At 36.1% G+C, this 10,405-nt stretch overlaps 1 pseudogene; it reads right to left on the reverse strand.

The window, feature by feature from the left end:
• Positions 1-7,314: 7,314 nt before the first annotated feature.
• On the reverse strand, positions 7,315-9,643 carry LOC136827906 (rhodopsin-like; annotated as a pseudogene).
• Between the last annotated feature and the right edge of the window lie 762 nt (positions 9,644-10,405).

Here is a 10,405-nt window from a genome sequence, read left to right on the forward strand (position 1 = left end):
ACTTTACTTCACCTGTAAACTCTTATCATAACTTTCAGCTACTTTCATGGAAATTATAATATTGACAAAAAAGGAGTTATCTATAATATTCCGCAGTTTTCTGAAAAGAAAATAAACTCAGCCAGAAGTGGGTAATGCGGAACCCCGAATAATTCTGCTTTTAGTACCATATGGAATAATTTTCCAGTAGTTAAAGTCCCTGTTGTCTTTATTCATAAAGACTCATAATTTATAATAACTGATTTTAAGAAGGATCATACATTTAATAATACAATATTATTAGAATAACGGCCTAACTGTACTATACTATGAAATATCTTGAAGGATATTACAGACCTCGAACTGAAAATAAGGACTGTTAAAGTCTTTATACTACTTTTAATAATAACTGTTATGTTTGTTGCAGTATATGCATACCTGCACCTTTATGGAAAAAACTATTAGCAATATCTACACATTTTCGCATGTAATGCAAAGTCGGGATTAGTGTTGTATAACTTCATGAGACCATACCCACTTAGCTGCTTTAGTAGATTTTGAGACAGATGAAATAGACAGCCTCTGATTTCAACACTGGGGAAGGTGTCTTTCATTGCAGTAAAAGCACCTCGCTCAAAATCACAATTGATTACGTCGGGTCGTGCGTTTGTGCCTATCTCCTTTATCATCTCAAACAACCTCACATATGTTGCATACTGCTTGTTTTGTAAAAGCGCATACAATACAGGGTGTACTCCATTATTTTTTTTAACCAGAATAATGTACACTTGATAAAATAGCTGCGGTGCTACAGCAAATGTTCCATCAGCATACCAAATCATAGAATTTGCAATGTGCTCCAACCAACTTTCTCTTCCAAATATAATAATCCGTTCGCTGCCTGTCCCTCTATCCATTAAACAAAAATTTTCACTGGTATCTGGGGTAGGATTATACATCTTATACTTTTCTGGTAACTGAAGCTCTTCAATGGACCTTGGGTTTTCAGGGACTTGGTTAATTGCGTTACGTTTCCTATGAATAATTCTTTCGCATTGCGTGCCTGTTTGGTAACTATGCCATACCTGCAACAGACATTTTCTCGATGCACTTATTTATATTGTACTTGGCAACTCACAAGTCATTTCAGCTCGGTCTCTGGCATCGGTCAAAACATTTTCTACTTCGATGGCAACTGCTGAAGGAGGATGAGTATGTCCGTTAATCTTTTTGATCACCTCACTCTCTAACGTGTGAATACGAGCTTTGCATCTACCATTTTCATGGCATCGCCAAAACTTAACAAGATCTTGTGTTTTGCTGTTTGTCGAAATGATAAATATAGCCTTCATGACAAAACTTTTCTCTGCCTCTCTTACTTTTTACGGAATCAGCCATGGTTTCCAGGAAAAAAACTCAAGGTGTTGTTGTTCCAAAATCTAAACACAAACTAACAATTCAGAATAAAAAGATTTTATGCCTGAGAAAAAAAGAATTCTTACAAATATATTACCATAAACAACCATCAAGTGAATGAGCTAGTTTCTCTGCAATTATACAGTAGTAGAAATGACGAAACAACTATAAAAGAAAAACAAATAATCTTAAATACCTTACCATAAACAACCATCAAGTGAATGAGCTAGTTTCTCTGCAATTATACAGTAGTAGAAATGACGAAACAACTATAAAAGAAAAACAAACAATTTTACAAATATCTTACCATAAACACCCATCAAGTGTATAAGTTAATTTTTCAATAATTATATAGTAGGAATATCGATGAAGCAATTAACACGGAAAAAGAAAACTTGAATGTGAAACACACACACACACACAAAAAGCATAGAAATGATTTGCGGCGCTGAATCGTCTGGCGCTGAAATTTATTTAGCGCTGAACTTTCTGGCGCTGAAACGGCGGCGCTGAATCATCGGCGCTGAAACCCTGGAGGGTTAGTTAATAACTCAGAATTCATTTTTCCTTTAGTTATAGCTATATTCACAGAATTATATGATTGGGAGTGCATGGAAAAAAATACTATGCCTTCCCTATACCTTGGGAGGAAAGGGAAAAGTCCCCATAAGACCAGAAATGCCGAGATCATGGTCATTTACGCATGCAGAGCCTCGGAAACGAGTTAAGAGCTTTGACAACCGAGCATATTTTGTCCTCTTGAGTTTTCTCCTATTCGGAATGGGGCCAGTGCAGTCACCCATCATGTTCACTGGAAGAGGGGAAAAGAGTCAGCAACCCACCACGTCCCCTACACTGCACATCCACCAGCCATCAAGCTATTGGCTTTGCAATGGGCAGGGACCTTGCAGGTATATCCCACCACTCATCTAGTTTCAAATACAATGCCAAAGAAGCACCAAGCTACCAGAACCTCTCTGAAAAGCAAGAGAGAAAAACTTAGAAGTGTAGATTTAGGTAGGCAATAAAGAAAGATAGGGTCAGGTGGGTCAATTAAGATAGTGTGGTGGGAGATCAACTATCTATTACCTACCCTAAACCTGGGTGTCTCATAATTAATGCCATTCCCAGGTCATCAAGGAAAGAAGAAGGGAACAGGAAAATTTACAAAAGAGAAGAGAAAGTGATACAGTTCCCAACATTTAGTTAAACCCACAGCAGAGGCAGTAGGCACCATTGTATATTCAGTGCTAGCAACAGGTCCTCAAGCCCCCGACCTCGACAAGGAATTGCCATGAGGGGTCAAAGGTTTCATTGGTAATTGATTCTTCATTACTAATCATATTAAGAACGAAGTGAGGGGAAAAATAAATAAATAGACCTGAAAATCCTAAAAAGATATCATCAGTTCTTCAAGGAGTTTATTCTTCTACCAATGGCACTAGGAAGAGCCGAATTTCAACTGCCCACCCTGTACCCTGTCCCACAGATGATGCCACAACACAATAAGGGTGATTCAAGCGTAAGCCAAACCTACTTGTTGGGGCTGAGAGCATTACAAGAGTACAATCAGTCCCATCCTAATCATATTATTGGGAAAACCGGACAGAATGCCAGAGTTCTATCTCCAAAAACAGTAAAAAAAAATAAAGGCAGAATTCTTTTGTTATGTAAAGAAATTTTTACAATTTTTCCTCATACTTCTACCACATATTCATGATCTTTAAATTCATTAGAATTGGCTGAGTTATTTATTTTTTCAATCCATTACTAACATATTTCCTTTTTTAAAACAGTTTTTCCTTTCATTAAAATAAAATAGTGTACTACTGTACGTTTGTCCATATGATGCAAAGTAAACAAAATATGTTATTAAGGAAATATAAAGTTATTACACTTTATTTAGTATTCACTGAGATACACCATTATTTTAATCTTATTCGTGAAAGACAACAATCAAAAAACGATTCACAGTTCAGAATAATATTTCTTCGTCAAGAAGGGGGCTCTTGGGCAGGGTTAGAACGGCACACATTATAATTCCCTCTGCGTGCTTGACTCACTGAATATTTTCTTTAATTAGAGTCATAACCGCTCTACGCAAGGTGTTTCATCATCACTGCTCCTAGTTTTTTCTCTAATCTGTCTAAACGACATTTCCAGCACTGAATTTTCCATTCTGTTTCTAAGGTTAGAAACCTTGACTGACTTCCACTCCCAAAGAGGGAGTCGAATTGAGTCAAGGTTGGGTCAAGATGATATCTACTTTTTTTTTAGGTTTACTCTGTACTGGAGCAGAGGGTTCTGGTATAATTACACTAGGGTTTTTTTTTAGATTTTTCTAAAAGTTTGTCAGAGAAGGTTCCAGCGATCGTCAGCTGTGCCGAGTCGGTACCATCAAAGGGACCAGGGGTAGTCGAATCTTTATTTTTACTTTTCATAAAGATTTGAGAGGGATAATTAAATTTAACCTCAAAACCTTAAAAAGATATCATCAGTTTTCCATGGAATTTATTCTTCCGCCAATGGCAGAAGTGATTGCCGACTCCCAAATGTCCACGTCCCTACCCTATCCCTCAGAGGATGGCACAACATGGTTAGAGTGGCCCAAGTGTAAGCCAAATCTGCTTGCTAGGACTGTGAGTATTACAAGAACACAGTCATCCCCACCCCAATCATAGTATGGGCAAACCGGATAGAATGCCGAGTTTAATCCCCAGAACCAGACGCCGCTGGAGTCCGTGGTCCAGCCCTAAAGAATAGTTCCACCCTTGAGCTATCAATTTGATATCTCCCAGGTCCAAACATTATCAGGTAGTTGATGGTCCTACCACAGTTCCCACTATTTAGCTTCAGACATAAACCCAATCCCAGCTATAATATCTTTTCCTATTTATCAGATCCAATAAATTTTAGCAAAAGTAGAAAATTCCACAAAAATTAACCCAAAGAAATATATAATAATCATATGAGACTCTTGGACTCAAACCCCAAAACAGATTCCTGTGGTTCGAGAGCCCCCCTCACCACGTCAAAGTGGTCCCAAGTCAAGGGGGCTCAAAAGACCAGGTTCGGTCCCGTGTTGAGTCAGAAATTTATTTCTGTGAAACACATTTCCAAGTGTTCATTTTCATTATATCTCACAGTGAAAGGGTTAAGTGAAATGAAATGTTAGCAATTCGAGCGTTGATGGGTGGGTAGTTGGGTAAAATTCGCTGCTATGTTAGGCCTTAGTTGCCTGCATGATAAAACCCTTATATAGGTAGTACTTAGGTTCCAATTCCCTTTGTGGCCTTTGCATCCTAATTGCTAATGACTGGACATGCGATTTAAAAGACAGGAGTTCGATCCCGTGGTGAGTCAGAAATTTATTTCTCTGAAACACGTTTCCATGTGTTCATTTCCATCATATCTCACAGTGAAAGGGATAAGTCGAAAGAAATGTTAGCAATTCGAGCGCTGATGGGTCGGGGAGTTGTGTAAAATTCGTTGGTATGTTAGGCAGTCCTGCCCGGTAAAAACCTCAGGTTTGTAGTACTTAAATTCCAACTCCTATTATGACCTTTGTGTTCGAAATGCAAATGCTATGGACTCTCACTTGATACACTGGGGTTTAGCCACACATTCACAAGATCATTTTTATGAAACACGTTTCCCTGTGTTCATCCCAATTATATATATATATATATATATATATATATATATATATATATATATATATATATATATATATATATATATATATATATATAGAAATCATCAACACACAATCACGTGTGGAACAGAAATAAATTTCTGACTCACATCGGGATCAACCCAGGTCTCTCAGGTGGAAAGCAAGAGGCGTTACCCACTGGGCCATACAAGTCTAAAAGAAGTTGGAACCTGAGAGCAACTGCACCCAGGAATTACCTGGGCAAGCTAACTGCTTGCATACCAGCGAAGTTTTCCCCAACTTCCCGACTCAGCAATGACCCAATAGACAACATTTCATTCGAATTATCCCTTCTGAGTGAATAAGATAGAAATCATCAACACACAATCACGTGTGGACGAAATAAATTTCTGACTCACGTCGGGATCGAACCCAGGTCTCTCAGGTGGAAAGCAAGGGCGTTACCCACTGGGCCATTTCAAGTCTAAAGAAGTTGGAACCTCGAGAGCAACTGCACCCGGAATTACCCGGGCAAGCCAACTGCTTGCATAATTCCCTGCGCAGTTGCTCTCAGGTTCCAACTTCTTTAGACTTGTATGGCCCAGTGGGTAACGCCCCTTGCTTTCCACCCGAGAGACCTGGGTTCGATCCCGACGTGAGTCAGAAATTTATTTCGTTCCACACGTGATTGTGTGTTGATGATTTCTATCTTATTCACTCAGAAGGGATAATTCGAATGAAATGTTGTCTATTGGGTCATTGCTGAGTCGGGAAGTTCGGGAAAACTTCACTGGTATGCAAGCAGTTAGCTTGCCCAGGTAATTCCTGCAGTTCTCAGGTTCCAACTTTTTAGACTTGTATGGCCCAGTGGGTAACGCCTTGCTTTCCACCTGAGAGATATGGGTTCGATCATGTGAGTCAGAAATTTATTTCGTTCCACACGTGATTGTGTGTTGATGATTTCTATCTTATTCACTCAGAAGGGATAATTCGAATGAAATGTCTATTGGGTCATTGCTGAGTCGGGAAGTTGGGGAAAACTCGCTGGTATGCAAGCAGTTAGCTTGCCCAGGTAATTCCTTTGGGTGCAGTTGCTCTCAGGTTCCAACTTCTTTTAGACTTGTATGGCCAAGTGGGTAACGCCCTGCTTTCCACCTGAGAGACCTGGGTTCGATCCCCACGTGAGTCAGAAATTTATATATATATATATATATATATATATATATATATATATATATATATATATATATATATATATATATATATACAGTATATATATATATATATATGTGTGTGTGTGTATATATATATATATATATATATATATATATATATATATATATATATATATATATATATATATATATATACATATATATATATATATATATATGAAATTTTTTTATCACACCGTGATTTATATACAATTATGAAGCTACAAATGTCAAATATCAAATTCACGTGTCAGAGTATCTCCATCAGAGATACTCTTGAGGTAACTTGAATTTGATATTAAGCGACTTTGTAGCTTCATGATTATATATATATATATATATATATATATATATATATATATATATATATATATATATATATATATACACTTATTTTTTGTAATTAAAGAAGTTATCGACCGAATATATTTCTTGAAAGATATATAGATATTGCTAATAGTTTTTTTCCATAAAGGTGCAGGTATGCATATACTGCAACAAACATAACAGTTATTATTAAAAAGTAGTATAAAGACTTTAACAGTCCTTATTTTCAGTTCGAGGTCTGTAATATCCTTCAAGATATTTCATAGTATAGTACAGTTAGGCCGTTATTCTAATAATATTGTATTATTAAATGTATGATCCCTTCTTAAAATCAGTTATTATAAATTATGAGTCTTTATGAATAAAGACAACAGGGACTTTAACTACTGGAAAATTATTCCATATGGTACTAAAAGCAGAATTATTCGGGGTTCCGCATTACCCACTTCTGGCTGAGTTTATTTTCTTTTCAGAAAACTGCGGAATATTATAGATAACTCCTTTTTTGTCAATATTATAATTTCCATGAAAGTAGCTGAAAGTTATGATAAGAGTTTACAGGTGAAGTAAAGTAAGAATGATCATGCAAAGCTTCATTAGGAACCACATTATTCTTCTACTGCATTATCATTCTTGCCGAATTTATTACTAATTTGCCTTTCCCCTTTCATACACTCATACTTCACAGTCCGAGCATGATAGGAAAAAGTGGAAACCATCTGATATTTTTGTAAGAGCAAAGGATTTATTCAGGAATACAATATAAAATAAAAAAAAAACACACAATTGAATTCTGTCGTTGCCATCGTTTTGGTCTTGAATGGGTGGAAAGTTCTCCTGATCGTACCATATATGACAGGACGCTCAAAATACTCAAGCCTTTTCGTCGGCCGATGCAACCGTTGCCGCATCACCGGTAGAACTGGCAACTTCGTCCCTCTCAGTAGCACATGAGAGGCAAGGTAACTTGTTTTCCATAGCAGCTCTGTATTTAGGATGGCTGATAGCATAAACAATAGGGTTGTACACAGCATTGGCCTTGGCGAGACAGAACCCCAGATTGAAAACAGAGGAGTGACCATAGGCTTGTGTAAGAGACCTGCCATATTGATGACGAAGTAGGGAGTCCATGCAATAAACCATAGGGACACAGTTGTAAGGGCGACCTTTGCGAGACGGCACTCGTTTGAAGTCTTCTTGCTCTCTGGGTCATTTCTCAGGGACTTCACTCCCATCTTCTTGGCCTGTTCACGCATCTGTTTCTCGTGAGTGGCGACAGCTTTCATGATGAATGCATAGCAATAGATGATTAACAAGAGAGGGAAGATATAGCAATCAAATGCATAGAAGTACAGGTATAACTGACTCCAGAACTCTTCAGAGAGATAATCAGTGCCGCAGGCTGTCATGTTACCCTCAGGAACGTATCTACAGAAGCCAAACAGAGGAAGAACACCCCAGAAGAATGTTTGTCCCCATACAAAGGCAATCCTCAGCAAAAGCGCCATTGGCAGTCAAAGGTGCAGAGACCCTTAACAATGACATTGTAACGATCCAAAGTAATGAAGATCATTGTCCAAATAGATATAGTTCCAAAGCTTGACCCCAGCATACCATAAATCTGGCAAGCCATGTCACTGAAAGCCCATGTCTGGTAATAGCAGTTAACTAAAATTGGTGGGCACATGGTTAACATCATACCAAAGTCAGAGAAAGCCAAATTCACAACAAACATGTTAGCGGGAGTCCTGAGAGACTTGGTGTTCATGAAGACCCAGATAACGACGAAGTTGCCGCCAACAGCGAGGAGGCCCATAACAACCATCCAAATAGCAATTAGGTTATACCAGAGAGGGTTCATAGGAGGAAACTGGTACCAGTGGTTGTCAACTAAATGAAGGAGATGTCGGGGCACCGTGTCGACTACGGTGTAGTTCCCGTAAGGGTTCGTGGATGGCAGGACACTACCCGCCATCAGTGAAGGATCATCCCAGTAACCCATCTGCAGTTAAAAAAAAAATGCATCTATACACATCATTACAAATTTTGTTCATAATATTTCAAGTTTAGCACAGAATAGAATTGAGTCTGTTTTTGGTTATAAAAATATTGTGAAGAATGTAGATGAATTTGTCCTTTAGCTGGTCTATAATTACAACTCTCAAAATGAATCGAATAATGATTGCATACCCACTAGTTTTCACAATAGATGTTTGTATGGTAGATTCTCAGATAAAGTAATGGATGGCACTGTAACTTTCAATATTTCCCCTTAGTTTGTGCATATGATAAAAATTTTTCAACCTTTCCAAAAGCGCAGGAAATGGCATTCAGTATACCCTAAATGTTAGCCTTCTTCAGTATATTGTTTTTTCCAAACGTGCAAGAAAATTGATTTCGCTCAACAATAATTATTTGCACAAACATGAGATAAGAATTGAGTTGCAACAGGAGGGTGAAGTTCAACATCAGTTTGCTGGTTTTTCTCGTAAAAATGATCATGACAAAGAGGAGTTCACCCAGCAGGATGGCATTCGGCCAAACGATTAGCAAAGATTACTTGTACGCAAGGTGGTATATAGTTTTCAGTGTCGTAAATAAAACACTAAATCATTGGCTGCACGCATTATAAGTTATAGGAACGGAACTTGAATTTCTAGCCACCATTAAAGAGAATGAAGCAACGGCAATATTGATACCAGAGAGAAACAAATGACATTATTGCAAAGAGGTTTGGAAGTGAAGAAAAATTTACGAGAGGAAAGGTGTTTCCCAGTAGGCAAAATAGGAGGGAAACCTTATGGGTTAACGGACATAACGAAGTAGCAGGCTAAGAACGGGAGAAATACATCGAACGAATAAAAGGAAGAAACAATGATGAAGTACAGAGGGAAGAATTTAATGAAATTCTTGCCTCTCGTGATCTGCTCTTCGTCGTTTATTTCTTCCTTACCTTATCAAGAAGATATGATGCAGCTGGAAAACAAGATAGGCAGTTGCACGAACGACAGATCTGTTCTGTTCGAGATGCTGCCTTGCTGTGTTGGCTTTCTCGACGACAAAGCTGCTTATATACTTCATCAGCGAAAGTATGCGAATCACTTAACCGGAAAATCTGTAAACAAGCTCAAGAAAGCCAAGCATTAACTAACACCCTCCAAGGTTTGTATTTCGACCAAGAAAAAGAGAGCGTTGCAAAAAAAATTTGTACGCAAGTGAATGTGTACAAAGTGGACTAATAGTAGTAATTAGAGTACACGTTTGCAGTAAATGCATATATATGTATACATTATATTATATATATATATATATATATATATATATATATATATATATATATATATATATATATATATATATATATATATATATATGTATATATATATATATATATATATATATATATATATATATATATATATATATATATATATATATATATATATATATATATATATATATATATATATATATACATTTATATATATATATATATATATATATATATATATATATATATATATATATATATATATATATATATATATATATATACATATATATATATATACATATATATATATATATATATATATATATATATATATATATATATATATATATATATATATATATATATATATATATATATATATATATATATATATATATATATATATATATATATATATATATTTTGAAGATAAAAGGCCCATATTATATTATACTGTAGTATTACAGTAAAAGACATTCATATATATATATATATATATATATATATATATATATATATATATATATATATATATATATA

This window comes from Macrobrachium rosenbergii, chromosome 42 (assembly GCF_040412425.1).
Source record: "Macrobrachium rosenbergii isolate ZJJX-2024 chromosome 42, ASM4041242v1, whole genome shotgun sequence".
NCBI lineage: Eukaryota > Metazoa > Arthropoda > Malacostraca > Decapoda > Palaemonidae > Macrobrachium > Macrobrachium rosenbergii.